Consider the following 20,665-nt stretch of genomic DNA (forward strand, 5'->3'; position numbering starts at 1 on the left):
ACGCATCAGGAGCAGAGGCGGGCAATGCTTGAGTGCCGGTATGAGGATGTACCCCGCGCACTCCACCAAAATGTTACGTGGCGGCAGGACGAATGACAGGAACAATGGTTTAATGCGAATCGATATATTTACATGATGAAGTTCATCACAGCACCAAGCAAAAGCCACGCACCACACACACAACTTCGTCCTCTTCGACTTCTCGCCCTCCTCCTCCTCTTCGACTTCGTCTCGTCGACTTCGTCCTCTTCGTCCTCTTCGACTTGCCGTCGAGGCCTTCTTTACCAGTTCTTGTTGTTGTCCAAGGTCCAGATCGACCGGACGAGCCATCCACTGCTCAAAAGATGGGAAGGAAACAGGGGCTGGTTTGGAGGTTGTTGGCACTCCCTTGAGTGTATTCAAGGTCCGGATAGACCAGACAAGCCATCCACTGCTAAAAAGATCGGAAGGGGATAGGGGGCAGGGTTGAAGTTTGTTTTGCACTACCATACCTGTGTACACGGTGCCGGCCGTTGGACAGAAATTGCAAAGGGAGGGATACTGAGTGGTTAGTTAGATTGAAGGAGGGTGCTGTGGAGATAGGAATTTGTCTGCAATCGCCGAATAGTGATGGCTTCTTCCCTCGTTAATCGACGATGAGGTTATCAGCGGGGGTGCATCTATGCACCACCACTGACCATTCTTAAAACCATTGCAGAGGTACCTGAAATTGAAACCGTCTGGTTTCCAGAACATGAATCCATCGACCGTATTGATGGGGCTCACACCGCTTCCCGCGCATAGATACACCGGGCCATTACCCAAGACGGGATGTTCTCCACTGACATCTAAACGGAACCACTTGTCCGGTATTCGGACGTCCTGGAACATTATAGGCTTGGCAGAAGGAAATTCTAAATTAAAAACATCCGCAAAATACTTTCCACAAGAGGAGGCTGCAATTGAGGAGCTTCGTGAACCAGGCAATAAACAAAAATATACAAATGCTCATTAAAAACTGGCAAAGATCAAACACGGCTTCATTCTAAATATGCAATCAGTGTATTTTTGCCCATAACTCACGCTACGCGGAAGTGAAGGCGTAACGGATGTTTCAAACAATGAAGCACCCTCTAATTCATCTGCCGAAAATCTGCGCACCAAATTTCCGCACACACATATGTCTGTTAACCGATAAGACCGTGCGCCGACATTTCCGCACCAAAACGTGCGAGCAAATGCCCTTGTGAAACTTTTGTTAAAGAAATACAAGATCGAATGTGCTTTTCGTATAAATGATGTTCTGGTTGCCACGAAGATTACCAACAAATACATAGGTGCTCTCTTTGCCTCCGATTTTCATGGAATCTACCCGTGGATTGCAGTGTTCGCGGAGCGTGAGAGACGTACAAACGACACGTTTGGCGTTCAGTCTAGTGCCTTTATTTTTCAGCACCCTTCACCGGAATGCGCCCTCGTAATTCCTCCGTCGGGTGGGCTGAGCGCACCTCTCGCGCGCCGCCCGCTACCGGCTCAGGTTTCTCTTGCGTCTCAGCAGTAAACACACAGCACATCTCCAACTCAGTCTTCCCTTTTAAAAGCGATGGACATGCCTCAACATGCGTCTATTCCGTGTCTTGTGGGGTTATTGAGCGGATGAGTTTTCCTAAGGCTAATTTCTTACTGGCGGCATTTGGTCTTCTTGACCAGCCATTTCTCCCACCTCACCTGTTCTCGCTTTTTGCGAGGCTCGCGGGCTTCTCCCATGCGTTTTTTCATGCGACGGGTGTGTAATTTCAGGTTCAGGGAATGCAGCGAGAGGATTCTGTTCCTTCTCATTTGGCCTATGTCTGTCTCTATAATATAAGACGTCGGAGACTCCGCCGAAAAATGTACCGTTCCAGTCTTGTTTTGGTTTCATACCCAGATCATTACCATGGCTCTAAATCTCCTTGTTGTCATAACTTTTCTTTTGCTCGGCTACTTGGGCCCGTTTCCACATCCGGAGTGCTAGCATATTGACCACTGATGGGTCTAGCGAAGAAGACGCGGCCGGTACAGATTTTCTCAGTCGCCGTTCCATTAAAACTCCTGCAGTGCAAATCTATTATTTGCAAGCCTGAAGAGCAACTAAACTGTCCCCTGTATTCTGTAGCGTCTGCTTTATGATATGTAAAGCTGCCTCAACGAAGCCATTGCTTTTCCACAACCTGGGGCTTGATGTTACGAGTTCGACGTCCCATTCTTACGCGAACCGGTGGAAAACACAGCCATCATTTTTTAACTCAGGTTCACTATCGCTGAAAACTGTCAGGCACGCCATTCCTTCTGAAAATAAACTTTAGGTTACCAATGACTTCTTGCACTGTCATACCCGTAAGCAGTGGCATCTCCAGATACCTTGAATAATAATGGGTCACAAGCAAGACGTTCTTCCCTTATGGGGGCGCAAACCCCACCACTCGGAGCGCAGAGGCGCTGGCTGCACCCTCCTACCTAGTGGGGTGCGGTGATGCTCCCGCTGCTCCCTCCTTTACCAACTGGGGGTGACTCGGGTCGCGCGCGAGTGATCTGGGATAACACCATGAGATCGCCTTCGGACGCGCAGCACACGGTACGTGACGCGTTTGGTCACTCTTGGCCTTTATTAGATTGACCGTCGTTTCCTACATACGTAGGTCACGGCCCCCGCAGCGTTGATTAGAGCACGCATTGGTTGGGTCAGTTCATTATCTAAGATGACCAGTGAGTCTCCAGGCATTCTCCACCTGTTCGGTGGGTTGACCCGTGTCCTCGCTCTTGCGGCTTGCGCCGCCTAAGTTCAGTAGATGGGCGCCTACGGTCCTCGGTCGAGCCCTGATGCTTGCAATTTATAGCGGCCATTGTGAGTCCCCGGTTTCTTACCCCAGCGGGCGTCGCGTCGGCATATGCAGGCGGACGCTAACTGCCGCCCGGTGCCGGGCTAGACACACGTTGACGGGTCTGCTCCAAGGGATAGGTGCGTAGTGCAGTGTAGCGTTTTGTAACGTGGTTGTCCCCGTAACAAACCCTTGTACCATGAAAGTTATTGCTTCCCATTGGAGTAAATAACGTACGCGCTTCGAGAACCGTCCTCGCCATCACACGGCTTGGCTCGCTCGCGAACCAGTGAGAGACAGACTCTCTCTGAAGCTCGGTTCTGCGCGAGAGCAGTGACAATGACAACGGCGCGTTATTCTATCCTGATAAGAATAGGAAGCCCGCACCCTCCACAGTAAAAGAGATCCATGGCAACTTTCTGCCGTAGTCTATCCGGAAAATCAGACTGCATCAATGGCTCACGCATGTATTTATGTTTTTGAACGCACTGTGTAGATTGGTGAACAAGCTCTTCCATTTCTGTCTATACACCTGGCCATGATACTGACTCCCACGCTCTTGCTAGACCATTTACAATGATTTGATGTCCCTGCTGTATTTTCGCGACTATTTATTTGTGCATTGGTAGAGGAATTATAATACTTGATCCTTTCATGAGAAGACCATCTTTCCAACTACGTCTGAACTGTGATACCGCTGTGAGCCAGTGACGCACTCCTGAAACTCCTCACAGGCCCAGGTCACAGAAAAGCCTCCTTTCTCAATATGAGCGTAAGACATTTCGTTCTCTGACAGGATACGAGATGCCCACGCAAGCTATAAGTCAAACGGCCCCATCTTTCTGCTTCTGTGGCAGAACACACCCAACCCGAACCAAGAAACATCCGCTGAAACTACTGTCACGTTCCCTGAGTCTAATACTGATAGAACTGGAGTTTTAGCCAGCTTTTTCCTCAACTGTTCGGAGCTTTTCTGTTCGGCTGAGAACCATACCCCCTCGCGTTTCGCGTTTACAAGAGCGCTCATATGGTGGGCTACTTCTGACATGTTCCGACAAACTTCATCGGGTAGTTTGCCGTTCCCAGGATCCTCCTCAGCTCGTGAGTGGTTTAGGGTGTGTCATGTAAATATTCGCCTCCATTTTTGAAGCGTCAGCATGAATTTCTTTGTTATCAATGATGCGTCCCAAGAAATTTTTCTTTTGTACATTGAATTTCCCCTTTTGACAGGTTAACGTGACTTTATGTTTCTGTAACCTTTCCACTACAATTCTGAGGCGGGCACTGTGCTCTGCTTGCGCCCTGCCGTATATCAGGATATCATCCATGTTACACACACCTTCCAGGGTATCCAGAAACTGTGACATCTTCCTTTAGAAGAATTCATGCGCTGAACTTATTCCAAAATTCCTTTGAAGCGGTATTCATCCAATGCTGTTATGAACGTCGTCTTGCTTCCAGACTCTTCCGGCGAAAGTGCATGTTCACTGGCAGGCAGAGGGTGAACCTTTCGCTCTACAAACTTGTTTCGCTCAGTCAAGTCCACGCATATCCGCACATATTCGTCAGTCTTCTGAACTATGACCATTTCAGAACCCCATTGCATTGGCTCCTCAACTGGCTTGATAACGTCACGCTTAACCATCTCTTGAAGTTTCGTCTTGGACTTCGAAATTAAAAGGGGTCCTGAAGAGATTTTCTAAAAAATATTGTTGTGCGGGTACCTCTAACTGCGGAACCTTGATAAACAAACCATGCATACCCGTTTCGTTGCCCAATATCGGCAAATACTAAAAAATGCAGTGGCGGTTTCACCGAGGCTTTCCTCCTGAACTGGTGAAGTGACTTCTTGGTAAAAACCCAAGCAGTAGACATTTCCTAGCCCAAGCGTGGCAATTTACCACTGACCAATGGGTCCGAGCTTGACAATACGTCGGCCGCCATTATTGGCTGGTATTTGAAAACGTGACAAGCCAAACACTGGTCGAGCTCTGGAAGGCTAATATTGCACGATGCTTGGCAAAGCATGTTACCATGATAATGCCTATGCGTGGACCCCACGCTATTATCATGGGCCTTTGTGGAGTTGTAGCTGGTCCTTATGACCAATGCCTATTGTATGAGTTCTCTTGGCCTTCAAAATTAAAAGGGGTCCTGAAGAGATTTTCAAAAAAATATGTTGTGTGGGTACCTATAACTCCGGGACCTTGATAAACAAACCATGCATAACCGCTTCCTTGCGCGATATCGGCAAATACTAAAAGATGCAGTTGCGGTTTCACCGAGGCTTTCTTCCTACACAAGTGATGTGACGTCTTGGCAAGAACCCAAGCAGCGGAAATTGTCTAGCCCAAGCATGGCAAATCATCAATGACCAATGGGTCCGAGCTTGACAATACGTCGGCCGCCATTATTGGCTGGTGTTTGGAAACGTGACAAGTGAACAACTGGTCAAGCTCTGGAAGGCCAATATGGCACCACGCTTGGCAAAGCATATTACCAGAATAATGCCTATGCGTGAACCCCACGCTATTTGCATGGGCATTTGTGACTTTGTAGCCGGTCCTTATGGCCAATGCCTATTGTATGAGTTGCCTCGCGGCCCGATTTCTGCTTTCTACATGTTATTATACAAAAAATTATTGATTGCGCACTCATAAAATAATTTTTTAAGTGCGAATGCACTTTATATGCGACCCCAAACCATCCACCGCCGCCGGCGGCGGCGGCGGCGTCCGCAGTGCTCCTCTATATTTAAAAAAGAAACAGCATCCGGCGCCAGGTTTCGATCCGAGGACTTTGCGGCCGCAGCGCGACGCTCTACCGACCAAGCCACGGACGCGACGCTGATATCAGTGTTAGTGAGGCGCCTTATATCTTTAACGCATTCAAACTACGTCGTCAGCGGCGTGCGTTGGCGACTCAGCGGCGTTATGGCGGCTTGATAACTGCGTGGTGTACACGTGATACTACAAACCCGATGGAAGAGATGGAAGAGAAGGCGGCGAGGCGGTGGGCTGCGGGGGCCGAGCGCAAGCGCCGCAAGCGGGCCGACAACCGTGCATTCGTACTTTCACATTGTCCCCCTCGGGGAAATGCGGGGGAATTTTTTTGTATAATGACATCTACAAAACAGTAATCGGACCGCGAGGCACAATTCACACTGTAGCAGCTTTGAAGAGCAATTACGTGATTTCTGAAAACCATTTGGGCAACACAACAAACCAGGTTTCTTTGCTTACTTTTTTTATGCACATCAAATTTACAAAGAAAAACCTCACTTTACAGTGGCAAGAATACGAAATAAGTTTATTGAAAACGTAAACAGGGACGCAAACCCAAACACAATAGTCGAGAAAAAATGAAAAAGCTCATGAAGCGCCAACAGCTGCTTGATTCGTTTAAATTCTTGAGATGCCCACAAAACAGATGCATTCAGGAAGACCGTCTTCCCGGGTGATTCGTCGACCTCCCAAGATCACAATATGGGGTTCAACAGCACTATTGTATAATAACCCAGGTTGGAAGGCTTGTTCTCTTTGCTACATCCGCCACATGTCCACGGTAAACACTTTTACGTTGTAGCGCTTGTACTCAGTGAGAAAACTCGTGCACTAGAATGGTAACTGCACACTGCTCACTAAATGCAGCACCCAGCACCATCTTTCACGCATACACGTGTGACAATATCCAGCATTAACTTTTACCTTGTTAACACCCGCCCTCAGAGATGAAGCGTACTGCACTTACTGCGACTTACTTTTCAAAACTTCGTTTACGGTAGCAGTTGCTTGGCTCTTTCTCAAGAAAACAGTCCTGAATTTCACCGAAAATGGGCTTCACATTTATGGCAGTCGCACAAGGTAAAATTAAAGAAGTCCAACAGACAAAGCAACACGACAGCGGTTCCATGAATTTTTGTTGTGCCTACTGTTGTCACACAATAAATTCATCACAACCGACCGAAATGTCATGCCATCAGCGTTTTGTTAGCGTAAGTTTTGTTTTCTAACAACACGGAATCAGCGACTAAAAGGCAACGCACTACACAATGAGTTGGGAACGCATGAACTTTCACGTGTCTTTTGCAAGATATCTTTGCCGACTTGGGGCTAGATGAGAAGCCTTGTGACCTTTCGATGCGTTATATTTTCGAGGGGTAACCAAATAAAGCGAAAATTCCGGGTACCGCCACAAAATACTTGATTGAGCAATAAACTGGTTACAATGATGCTGTTGCCGTCATTCACTTCTGCCTCGTCAGATGCGCTAGATGCGAATGGAACCAACAGAGGAGCCCACGGGCAGTGTAATTACGTTGTGGCTTAACAATATCTTCCCGTTGCTCACGAAAATAATGAAACAAAAGTTTTAGTTATAGCTAGAATTTAGTGATGCTTCCTTAATACATCCGTAACTCTTATACTGCACACGAGTTTTACTTCAACGCATGCTATACGTCCTGAATCTGCACTAGGAGCATTTCCGCTTGTTCAGAAAACAAAAAAGCCAGAAAGACAGCTATAACTTCCGTCACACCAATAGAAGCAACTATATGTGACCGCATAATTCTTCGTGAAAACCAACAACATTGTGCTGCACTCACTGACGCCAATTGTTATAAGCGGCAGCAGAAGTTTAGGCGGAAACGAGCGCGAGCGCTCCCGTAGCGCGCACTGAAAACGGAAATGGTGACCCACGTTTTCAGCGGCCGGCCACAGTAGGCAAACGATGTTATTACATACGTAATGTATACTTCAAACACAGCCAGCACCGGCACCAAAATGCACTTCCCAAATATCTACAGGAGTACTACGGTGGTTTCAATTCCACAAAAAGAGACGCAGATGTCGCAGCGACACCTCCATCCACAGCCCAGTAAATCATGTTGTTCGGCTAGATGGTTGAGTATACTTATACGTAAGACTGCGCATAAGAACGGGACAAGAAAAAAAAGAGACAGGAAGAGCGCAGATGAGACAGGACGAGCCCAGCCACAGGCCAGTGGCGGAGGAAAAGGACGCGCAATTGCACAACGCTCAAGTGGTCCAACGGGCACCGTTGCGTTAGGACACACAAATGCCCCATTCCTACAGAATGTGTGAGACTACCTCGCACGCTGTTTAGAATACGCTGAACTCTGTTTGAGTAGGCTGTGTGTCGTGGCACGGGGCTGTAGCTCTTTAGGTAACTACTTTTTGCTGCGTTGTTTCCTGTTCACCGCTATAACCGCTGTGTGTGCACACGCTACTGGCACGGCAAGCGCGTGGCCAAAATGCTCTTTAATCTGTCTGCTAACGCTCGGCCTCAGATGGGCTTTCGGTGTGACGATATTTTCCGTCGCCGTTTGCTTGGCGCTCAGTCAATCTTTCAGCCGAGTTACCGATGAGTAGCCAATAGCTCGGAAGCCAATGGGAACGCATGAAGTTTCCAAACACTGGCAACCGGCTTCTGCTGCTTGCGAAGCTAGTCACAGTTCCCCCTCTTCTGCACAACATGGCGGCATAGAGTGGGCTCGCAAAGGGTCAGATAAAGCTACAACATCAGCGCAATGATGAAAGTCACCGTGCACCTGAACGGGAGATGTCTGACCTCCGATACGACTCGTCAACATGGTGGAATTTTAAACACAATGCGGGCGAGTGGCGCAGGCAGAAGTCACCACGTTTAAAGTAAACTTGGTATTTGTAAACTGTACACCCAGTTACGCACGAGTTTAGACTGTTGTTCTGCTAGCCGGTATTCTTGAACAAGCTTGCCGTCGTCTGTATCACGTAGCCTGTAATGTGAATGGCACGAACGTGAAACTGCTAATCCTACGCGATCAATGACCGAAAGCTTCAAATAAGAATTTACTACATAAATATGTTTATCGAAGGAACTTCAGGTAGTCTGAACTTAAAACCAACCCGGCATTTCTTCATCAAGAGCAAAAATAGCTAGCGAGAAGCCGTGATACAGCGCCCAGTCACCGAGTCCCACCATGACGCAGTTCGGTTGCATTCCTGTTTCCTCCAATAAACAATGCTGTTAACGGTGTTTTGTAGATTGTATATGCTCCCCTTACCCTTAGTGCGGAACCGTTCTACAGGAAGTTCGGGGGTAAAGCTCTGGCTTGGCTGGAATTTATGAAAACACACCAGAGCGCTACGTTACAGATGCGAAGCGGCTTTTATAAGATAGTTTACCTCCGCTTGCGCTTCTCACGTCGACAGTGTAGTCGGAAAGTAGACAATCAATGACCCTGGGGTTAATCTCTCCCCCGTTTTTTGTGAACGTTCGGCCGGCCCGGCCTGCGGGACTTCGAATCGCACACGGGGCCCTTTTTTATGCTTCAGCGGATTTGTGCCATTCCTAAGAAAAGTTTCGAAAAGAATTCTGCAAAACAACACGAACTTCATCAGGGAAACTGGCTATAAATCCTGCAAACAGTCAGTGGATCGGAGTTCATTAATGGTTACCAGACAACTGGAGCGGTCGCAACGCCGGTCATGTTAATATAAAACTGTTTATGGCAACAAATAAAGGATGCATTATTTTTAAAATATCGGGTTTGCAGCTGAGCAGAACAATATATACAAAGAGAGCATAACTCTCGAATGTTCTTACTGTGACGTCACAGCCACTTGTGCTGCGGACCGATGATGCGCGCATTCTCGCTTGTGATGCGTCTCCTTAATTCTACAAGCAATCATTTAGGAAAATATTTGGGATTTACGTTCTTAAAAGGTCGTTCAGCTGGCAGAATTAAGCAAAGACAAATTCATGCATGTTCTCGTCAGGACCCCTGTAATGGTATGGTAACTTTTCTTTTTAAATGCGAATGCATTTCTTAGTCGGGGGTTTCTTTGCTCCGTCGGCGTGCGCCTGCATTCCTCCAGCGCGAGCGCACGTGAGCGCGCGCCTCGTAGTTCTGCCTTCCTCGTCGTCGTCGTCGTCTCGGCGCGGCGGACCCGCGCCGCTACAGTCTTTTTAAATGCGAATGCATTTCTTAGCGGGTGGTAGCTCGGGCGGGAGTAGCGGAGGGCAAGGGGAGAGGAGGAGCGCGCTCGGGCGTGTGAGGGTGCTCGCATCGCGGAGCTCGGGCGGAGTAGCGGAGAGTGAGTGGAGAGGAGGAGCGCGCTCGGGCGTGTGAGGGCGCTCGCATCGCGGAGCTCGGCGGGAGAGAGAGAGCTCACGCGCGGGGCGGGCGTGTTGCGCGGATCTCTCTCTCCTCTCCGCGTACCCTCTCTCCGCTCGCTGCGCTCGGAAAATGTATATAAATGCAGTGGAGCGCACGCCTCTCTCCGTTACTGCTTGCCGCAGCGCACTCATCGGTGCACCCAATGCATTCGCATTTCCGCACGATCCCCTTCGGAGAGGTGGGGGGAGTTTTTTTCTAGGTGTGGTCAACGCTAACGGTGCAGCATCATCTTCAAGCTTGATCTTGTATTGGAGCTTAATGTACGAATACGGGAGAAAAGCTTGGGAAATTCACCCTCTGCGTAGACCGCTTCGCTTTTCTTAATGATGACTTGATCAAGACGTTTTACAAGGCTTAGTTTTTCGCTAGCTTTCCTTGACAGGAGAGCCATCTGAAGACCATATGTTTCCTTTTGACGACGTGTCATATGTTTTCGGTTATGTCAGAAACAGGAAATTCGCGCTGATTGGGACCATGAAAAACGTGCTCTTGCTTCAGAAGATGCAGATCCTTGGAATATCCCCGGTACGTTTTCAGAAAAATCAGTGACATCAGCTCCAGTGTACCACTTTGAAGATGAGGGGTGACCCATTCATGTCCACACTCTAAAAAATAAATACTCCCTAGAGCTTTTAAATCGCCTGTCCTCTAGTGGTCCTCCTTCTAAGAGTTTTTTTTAGAACACAGGCTAGGGAGATTTCATTTACCTCCTCAAGACATTGTGTTTTTAGGCGATAGAAGGTGGTATTAGGGACTTTTAAGAAATGCTTGGGAGGGAATTTAAGGAGGTTAACATGAAGTGCTTTTTTACTTCCTGAAGGGCGTTTTTAAGTAGCGTTAATGGAATTTTCAGGTGGTTTGCTAGGAGTCGACTTTTGCACCCTTGGGGAGCATTTATATAACTTTGGCGGTCTTTTTAGGAGGGTTTCAGGGAAGCAATTTATTCTTTTAATGGGGTTTTACCGAGGTATAAAGATCTTATGGGAGCATTTTAATGCTTTCTTGGAAAGCTTTTACAAACCTAAAGGGAGGTTTTTGCCCCCAAAGGGGGTATTTAGTCTTGCGAAGTATTTTTCTTTTCAGGCTCACGAAACGTTTTGTAGGCTTCACTGAAAGAAAGAGCAGTATGTTAATCACCATAAAGAGCTTTGATAAAAGGTTGACATTTGGGGAGGTATTTCGAAGAATAATGGTCGCTTTCTCAAAGAATGGAATGAACTACTTGACTTCTGTTCTTTTGTTTGGTTAAATCAACTCTTTATACCAACATGAACAACTACAACAGTTCTCGATGCTGGGGGCACAATCAAAAAGACGACCCTCGGCTTGACTAGGAATGTGCCCCGTATACAAGGCAAAAACTAGAAAAGGCATGAGACACATCAATGCGTGCTAATTTCACATAACTCTACAAATTACACACAACCATCTGAATTTCACACAACAGTGCAAATAAACGTATCATGCAGATACACAGAAAAACCCCGCCACATCCCCATTTAATTTACACAAAAATAATGAGTAAGCAACAATCAATCTGTGCGGGGCCTACAGCATAGATGCGGTTTTAAAAAAAAAAAATAAATACATGCTTGATTGCTACCCTCATACTTTTATACCTTATGAAATGTAGAAGTTATGATGCAAGAATGCAAAATGATTCTGACATTCCTAACCCAAATTTATTTCTGGATAATGACCACCTACAAACTGGAAAAGAAATTGTAGTTTCACACAAAGGCATATAAGGTAATACACTAAAACAAAGCGTGACTAATACTAGTATTGAGATTTTTTAATTATGTTGAATCATTTAATAGCCATAAAAAGCAACTGCACAACTGACCCGACAAAAACGTATTAGATTTAAGGTCTTCCCACATCGCTCGGAACTGGCAAGTCCGGAAGCATGCTAAAAAAATCTGAAAACTGTGGATCATCCTGGGGTATTTTACATTTTCAAAAAAGCACCACAGCCCTGTAAACAGTAAGGGAGCAAGGAAAGAAACCTGGCCATATGCGTCTGCGCCAACAGCATCATTGGACAACTGCAGGCAGGGGGCGAGGGGAACTTTCTTTCTGAACAAGCAATAAAAACAGAAAACTCAGTCAGATCCAAAAACAGTTTACGCAAAGACCTGCTCAAAATTTTAAGAGTAACTGAAATAAAACACAAAGCAGACACCACCATACTTAAAGCAACCTACAATAACTGCAACAATTTGATGTGGTAACCAATGATTATAGACCATGCTTGCTATAAAGTTTCGGAGGCTGAACCAAAAATGCAACAGTGCTGCATTAAATTTAGTGTAAATATGTGGCTGGAGGTCTTGGGGAAAGGCCTTTGTCCTGCAGTAGACAACACAAGGCTGATGGAGATGGCGATGATGAAATACAATGCACGCTCGTTAATTTGAACCTGAAGTGGATGAAAAACTAGCTCAAGGTAAGTGCAGTTCGAATTAGGATGCAGGAGCTAGGAATGAGAGTTCAGCTTTGTCCGGCCTATTCTTCAACTGTAGCTGATTGTAGGCCAGAGGATCAGGCACTACAAAAACGTGCAACAGCTTGAGCCTTAACAATGGCAGCGCCTGCTGTGGAAGAAGTCAAAACATGCTACGGCATGCACCAGAGCGCTGGCTGGGACGCTCGCTCAGCCAGGCAAGTGAATTTTGCACTAAGTGCATACCTGCTTGTGCTTCTCACTCATTCTATTGGGTGTCTAGTAAATTTGGTGTGGTTTGGCAGTTTACTGTATTCACTATGGGCCAATGTTTATATATACAAGGAGCGGTGAAAGCCAGGGGCTGCTACTTCGAACTGATTGTTGTGAATACCCTCCCATTCGGAATATTGGGAGTTTCCCCCCACCGAAATGCACAGTGTAGAATTAGGGCCTCCACATCAATTAGGGTTAACTGTTTTTTCAAATTAAGAAATTTCAAAACAAGCTTTCACTGTAGGACATTTCCTTCTTTAGAGCATACAAGACTTTTAGTCGCCAGTGTGGTGCATCAGTCTGCATTCAAGATCAGTCAGCCATTTTTCCTTCCTGACTTGGCGATCCCTCCATCGGTCCCTTCATAGCAGGTTCAAACGTTCGCTGCCGCAATGTAGTATTCGCGGACCGCAAGGGACGTACAGCCGATACGTTTGGCGTTCAGTCTAAGGGTGTCTATTTTTCGGTTCCCCACATGGGGTTGCGCCCTCTTAATTCCTTCGTCGGGCACGCCAAGCCCATATCGCGCAGGCTGCCCAGCGTAGGCTCAGGTTTGTCTAAGCAGTGAACACAGTGCACGTGATTACGTTACCGCGAAAGCTGCAACAGTGTTAAATTTTATTCACTGTAAACTAGCGTTTTCCCCGCAGTGACCTAAAGAATACGGGCATTTCGTGGGCGTTCGACCAGTTTTAAAATACGCCTGCCAATCCCCGACCCTAGGCGCATAACTCTGAGTGATAAAATGTAAGAAAACACAGAACAGGGCGGCCAGGTTCGCCATGGGGCGGCACCAATGTCGGGAAAGGTGCACTGCTGTGAACAAATTATTGAATTTGAAGCTGCTTTCCTTGGGTCCGAAAAAAATACGATTAAGGCTTTGATATTTATTAGAAGAGCCGTATTATTTATTTATATTTATATTTATTTGTTCATTATATTTGTCTATGTGTATTATAAATATAATGTATTTATTAGCGTCAGTGGTTCATAAACCTCCAATTGATGCAGGCAAAACTTTAGTACTTTTCTTGAACGACTCCTTCAGTTTGGTAGCAGCAATAAGAACCCTTGAATTATTATGGGGGATATCAATACAGACACGAGTTCAGCGGATAAGTTGTCTCTGGAAATAAAAATGTATTGGCATGCCATGCATACACAAATCTCGTAGAACTACCGACTAGGGTATCTTCTGGTAGCACTACCAGAAGATACCCTAGTCGGTAGTGTTACCTAGTACTACCCTGCTATACACCTTTCTTTCTAATAATATCATGGATAAGATTATGGCTGGCTTGCTTTCTGTTGATCTCAGTGATCATTCACCAGTGTTTTGTTTTGCCAACACGAAAATTACTGCAACTGGGAATAGTTACGAAAGAATTTTTTGGCGTAGAATAACCAGTTTAGGGCTGGACCAGTTTAGAGACCTTGTCAGAGCATTCGACTGGAAAGAAGGTTTTGCTCACAACGACTCAAATGAAGCTTATGGCCTATTTTTGAGGTAAATACTAGCGTGCTACGACTTAACGTTTCAACCAGTGGCACTTCAAAGAAATGCCCGAAAGGTGGGAAACCCCTAAATGGATCAAAAACGTCTTAGACAAAGCAAAAGTAAAAAGTCAATGTATCACACTTTCGTGCGAACCCATGACCCTAACCTGCTTCTAGAAATAAAAAATATAGGAACAAACTGCAGAGCGACCTGAAAAATGCCAAGCTCAGATACTATGAACGCCTCTTCGAGGATATACGTAACGATTTAAAAAAATTCTCTCGCACTTCCCTGAGGGGGAGAGGGTGTAAGTGCGAATGCACGGTTGCATTCGCACTTAAAATAAAGATGCATTTATTCACAGACACCTATTTGTGTTGTCGTTGTACTTGATTGCTAGAAGGATGCGGGTCCCGTGAAGAAGACTCGCAGCGGAGGCTGGCCGGGAGTGGTCTGGCGATGCAGGATCTCGCGCAGCAGCTCGTACTGCTCGGGGTTGGTGCTGCGCATCATCGAGAGGTACTCTTGTCGGTCGATTACTCCCCGTCGCTTGCGAACTGCGGCGCACGGCGTGACCGTCTCCTTTATCAAGCGGAGTAGGCGGTCGTTGGGAAGGACGTCGGCGTCCGTTCCCGCCCCGGCTTGCTCGGAGGTGGAGGCGGCGGAGGAGACGGCCGTCACCTTCGGCGTTGAATCGTCGTTTTCTTCTTCTCTCCGTCGCCGTTCTTCTTCTTCCTCTTCAACTTCCCGCTCTCTCCTCATGCGCAACATCTCCGCGTAATGTTGCTCGACTAACTCTTGAACGACTACATCGTCGTTCGCCGGGTTGTACTCCATCCTCTTGCTCTCTATAGAGTCCCTGTGCTCTTCGTACAACTTTAGGAACTTGTTGCCGTCCAGCAAGTCGACCCCCTCGCTCCGAAAGGGCACGTACAGCAGCACCTGCTCTCGCATGTAAGACTCAACGTCATCTCAGCTTTGAAATTTCGTGTTAGTACTCCTTTAAGCGGGTGCATTAGCCCTTCTCACGCCCGATTCATGGTCAATCCCTCACGTGGGTATGTGCCATGAGGAGGCGCCTAACACCCACAGTCACTGAGCGCAGAGAGGAGGAGGAGAGTAGCGCGCGCTCATCTCCCCCCGTTGCTAGGGAAGACGAGGAGGAAGACGAGGAGCGCGCGCACCCGCAGCTGTTGCTATGCGGACTACGGCGGCGGACGATTCAGGCTCGCTTAAGAAGTGCATTCGCACATAAAAAAATATGTGAAACAGTGAATGTGATAACCGGCCGCAAAAAGAGCGCGCAGTCGAATGTTGCTCACTTGAACGGTAGACGGGTAGAATCAGCACAAATGGCAATTGCAATGAATAGGAATTTCATCAAAGCAGGGGCTTACATTTCGGATCTCTATGAAGGTAAAAGTAGCGCTACATTGGAGCAGTCACAACTTCCAAACTCTATCTTTTTAAGTCCGACAAACGCGAGCGAAGTGCAAACTTTTATTCTTAAACTTAAAAAACAACCCGCCGCGGTGGCTCAGTGGCTAAGGCGTTGCGCTGCTGAGCACGAGGTCGCGGGTTCGATTCCCGGCCGCGGCGGCCGCTTTTCTGATGGAGGCGAAAAGCAAAAACGCCCGTGTGTACGAGATTTCGGCGCACGATAAAGATCCCCAGGTGGTCGAAATTAATCCGGAGCCCTCCACTACGGCGCGCCTGATCGCCTGCGTTGCGTCGGCGCGTTAAACCCCACAATCACTCAATCAATCAAACTTAAAAAACAACGTCGCATCTCTTCCTGTTAAATACACCGCCCCTAAAATCAGTGACGTTTTAGCTTTTTATTATTAATTGGACATTATCTAATGGAGTTTTTCCTCAGAAATGGAAAGTAGCGCGAGTTAGGCCAATTCACAAAGGTGATGGCGATGATTACTTGTCAATTAAAGGGCGATGTCTGTGTTGACTGTCTTTTAAAAATATTTGAAGATGTAATACATAATAGACTAACAAACTACTTCAACACACACAAAGTCATTTAACCATATCAGTACGGCTTTAAAAAAAGCAAGTCAACACAGCAAGCTCTACTTAATATTAAGAACAGTGTAATAGAAAATATGTAGAGAAAAAAATTTACACTCGGGTTTTTCTTAGACCTACAAAAAGCATTCGACTCTATCAATCATGAAATATTTCTAAGAAAAAAAAGGAATACGCGGAGTAGCGGCTGATCAATTACGGAACTATTTAAGTAATAGGGAGCGATATGTTGAGTTTAATGGTGTTTCATCGGAGTTATTGGAATTAGAACAGGGTGTTCCGCATGGAGCAAAGATGGGACTAATATTATTCTTAATATATTTGAATGACATTCCAAACATATGTTGTACATCCCAGATAGTCATGTATGCAGATGACACGAACATATTTTTCTCCGGTGGCAGTATAAGAAAACTCCAGTACGAAGTAAATAGATATTTAGAAGTGTTGTCAAAGTCGTTGCACGAAAATAACTTATAGCTAAGCGCATCGAACAATACCTATATTATTTTGAGACCAATTAATGAGAAGAGAGATCAAGGCTTTCCTATCAAATATATTCATATTGAATGGTCTTTTCTTCCGTACGCAATGTGTCAAGCCAAAATTTTGTTTGATTTATTAGGGGAGGTATGCTTTTTAAGGGACTTCGTTTTTTGTACATCTGTGCAATTCTGAAATAATGTTTTGGTGTACCTCAAAGATGCATGCTGTGTAACTTTTCTTATTATGTTCTTCATGTAAATGCATAGCCGGGCAAGACTGCTGTCGGGGAAAAAAGCCTCTGTCAGACGTCTAGCCTTTTGCTTTTGCCCCGATGTTTCCGTCTTATCACCCTGTATTCGGAAAGAAAAAAAAAACTTCAACTTCAATATCAGGGCAATATGATTAGCCAAGTCAAAACACAGAATTTCTTAGGAATGTCGTTTCATGAAGAGTTATCTTGGCACCTTCATATAGAACAATTAGGCAAACAGATAAAAAAAATACTGGCGTTCTCTACAGATTAAGAGGTTTAATTCCGCTTTGGTTCAAAACACAGCTTTATAACACTCTTTGTGTATTCTAGGCTTTGCTACTGAATGTTAGCGTGGGGAACAACAAAGAAAACAAATCACAAACGCCTGATCGCCTTACAAAGAAGAGTTCTCCGTCTAATTGGCAATTTCACGGACATTATGCCGGCTTTAGGACAGGTCCACTATTTATTCAGTACAGCATGCTTAAGGTTGACCAGAATTATTATATGAATCATTTACAAGTTATACACAAAGAAAACCTCCATTGCAAATATAACGACACTAGTAGTATATGTTCTTTCAGGCGTGCCAACATACATACACCGAAATTGCGAACTACGGCTGCCAGTCTTTTCTGTTTCAGCGCACCGACACACTCAACAACGTTTGAGCTGGACCACATTGATTGCAAGTGCAGTAGAAACATGTACAACACAGGAGAAAGAATACATCTTAAACCAATTTTCTTCAATGGATAGAACTGCGGATGTTGTTTAGACTTCTTTAATGGGTAGGTTTCGTATTTGTGTCTATCTATAAAACACAATCATAGTTCTACCCTGATTGCCCACTTGTATTTTGTTTTACTTCATTCTTTTGTACTCTAATGTACCTTACTGTACCTTTTCCATATTGTTCTTAATTGTCTTGACTTCTACATGTTGCTTGTATTTTTATAACTCAAACATTAGAATTTCTAGCTTGTTTAATTTTGCTTCTTCATTGTACTGTGCCAAAGGGGGCTTGGGCCTCTGCCAGCTTTGTAGCCTCTAGTCCCACCCTGCCTCCTCGTACTTCTGAGGAAATGAAATCTTTGAATCTTCTAATATTTATTATGTAACAATAAGAATTGAGAAAGATACTTGCGGACACTGTGGAATGTGTGACATCCAATTGATCATTCCTAGCGCTGGATTCTTTGTGAATACTTTTGGTTATACCAATAGGGGTGGAATCCGCTCTCAAATGTATGAGTGTTCTGACTGCCTGAAAATTTGTTTTTTCTTTCTGTTAAACTTGTGACACCCTTGCTGAACACGTCTTCAGGTGTTTCAGCTATCTCCAGTAAAAAAATACAGAAAAGCTCTCAAAGAACAAACAGTTGCCAAATATTACCAATATAGCCAAACGCCCAAATGGCGACTGAAATTAGCCCAATTGGGCTAGTGAAAACCAAATCTGGCTTGAAAATACGCTAAAGAAATTCCTAAAATTTTTCAATCGATGTGTGACACAGGCTGTGTTCATTGCAGGCGTTACTGAAATAAAAGTAAGCGATACGATTACAATTACTTCATGACAACGTAATCAATTGCAATTGCATCATCAAAAACAGGAATATTACTGTAGAGTAATTCATTACTTCCGGCATTACATTCCAGACATTTTTTTTTGGTCGCACTTGTACACACATTTAGTGAGGCCTCAAAAGCGAGGCCGCTGGTAAATCGAGTCGAAAAACCTTCAGAAAATCAGTACTTGCACGTACTTATCTGGTGTGGCAAGCTCCGTGCTTTTGCCAGGCTACCCTAACCAGTATCAATAAATACTACTCTCTCTCTCTCGCTCATATTTTCGTAAAGGGGTACTTTATTGCTAAATTTCGAAGCACGGCTCTGCTGCGGTGATAAGTAATGACAACATTTGTGATAATTACCACGTTTAGTATAGTGTCTCCTGTGTTTGGGGACGTGCAAAGCTACTTTTTTTTAATGCAAGACATGCAATACATGGTTCAAATGTCATTTTATTTACGTACATACCCTAGTGCAAGTATCCAAGCTTGTGCACGTCAGAGTTTATACCGAAAGTGACATCTTGACGGCAGAAAAGGATGACTGAGAACGGAAAGATGGCGAAGAAAGAGAGGGGAATGACGGGACTGGACTCTATAAAAAACAACCCCTGTAGACAGCTTCGTCGAAAAAAGAGCGGCGAAGAGCAAAGCGAAAGAAAGCAAACAAATTTGAAAAGTTGTTGTTTTTGCTTCTCCTTTTTTTGTAGCACATGACCACTTGGGTGATATGCACGCAGTTGCGAGCTATGAGGAGGTAATGCGCCCGGTTTTCAAAGTTCACAAAAATGTAAATTTTTGAAGTAGAAGTTTTAGAATAGTGCATGATGTGATGGCACATGAAAAAGACAAGTGCACACCAGCCGCGCCGAACCCAATTAAAGGGTAGCTGTGGTGTGTGCCAGTCTTGTTGACGTAGTTCACTAAGAAATGAATAAAAAACTGACGCAAACACTTTATAGCAAAAAAGAAGTCGGTCGAAGTAATTTGTGCCGAAAGACAGAGATATTAAAGCAAATGCAAAGACGCAAGAACGATATATCAATAAATACGTAATTAATTATCACCAAGCTATTGCCATCAAAGCACGTAAGCAAACGTAAGTTCCCCAAGAAAATTACGTACCGAAAAGCGGATGGAGGGTTTCGATAACGTAACACCAAAAAGAAATTATTTTGAATATGGCGCGAAAGCTTCTATCGCCCACTTTCTTTTTTTGTGAGTCGGTCTTAGTCATGCGATTGTCTTCTCTGCACACCGACGGCAGAAATGGGCAAAAACTGCTTCCGAAGAGCCAAATTTCAAACAAAAAGGTCATAGGAACGCCCGAAATAAGAAATAAGTGAACTTTGCCGTGAAATACCGGTTTATAAAATAAAAGTGCGATAAAATAAAGTAGTTGTATTTGTTTGGCCCCAGTAGCAACCAGTGAAACTGTGGAGCGAGTGAATGCACCGAAAATCTGCCCCGCCGTAGTCGCGCCTTCTAGGTTAGGTCACCTAATAATCGGGAAATACCGTGAACCGCATTTTTTAAGCGCTCCAACTCCACCTCCAAATATTATCCGCATGTTATGTGGGCGTCGTCAGAGCTCGTGTCTCCCGAGTTCCGCTCAATCCCGGACCGTCTGGAATAGCACCCCTGACCAATTTTGTTGTAACCCCTTTTCTAAAAGAAAGTTGCCGAGTTTTTCTTGACGCTACAGTTTTATCTCACGTAGTTTGGTTACTGGAAGTGCTCATTTAGAAAAAAATCTCCTCAGTTGTACCCGTACATTCCTTGTACATGTTCTCCAAAGCCCGTAAGTCTGTCTTCCCTACGTGTACGTCTAGGTCTAAATGATTTCATCCCTGAGTGTTTTTACTGAATAAAATGCTTCGTTCAACTTGATACGTGTCCTGTTTTGAGCTAATCATAACCTACCAATTTCTCCCGCTTCAGTTTGGTGCCATGAATGTGATTAGTTCTACTGCGGCCTTTCCAACGAGTAGTATGCTCCTTCAGCTCAAAATATAGGGTACACTCGGTGCAGCTTAGTCTTAGTCAATGACTTGCATACAACACAGTGTTCT

The sequence above is a fragment of the Haemaphysalis longicornis genome, unplaced genomic scaffold (genome assembly GCF_048455015.1).
Source record: "Haemaphysalis longicornis isolate Haplotype H1 unplaced genomic scaffold, Haemaphysalis longicornis Haplotype H1 scaffold_10, whole genome shotgun sequence".
Lineage (NCBI taxonomy): Eukaryota > Metazoa > Arthropoda > Arachnida > Ixodida > Ixodidae > Haemaphysalis > Haemaphysalis longicornis.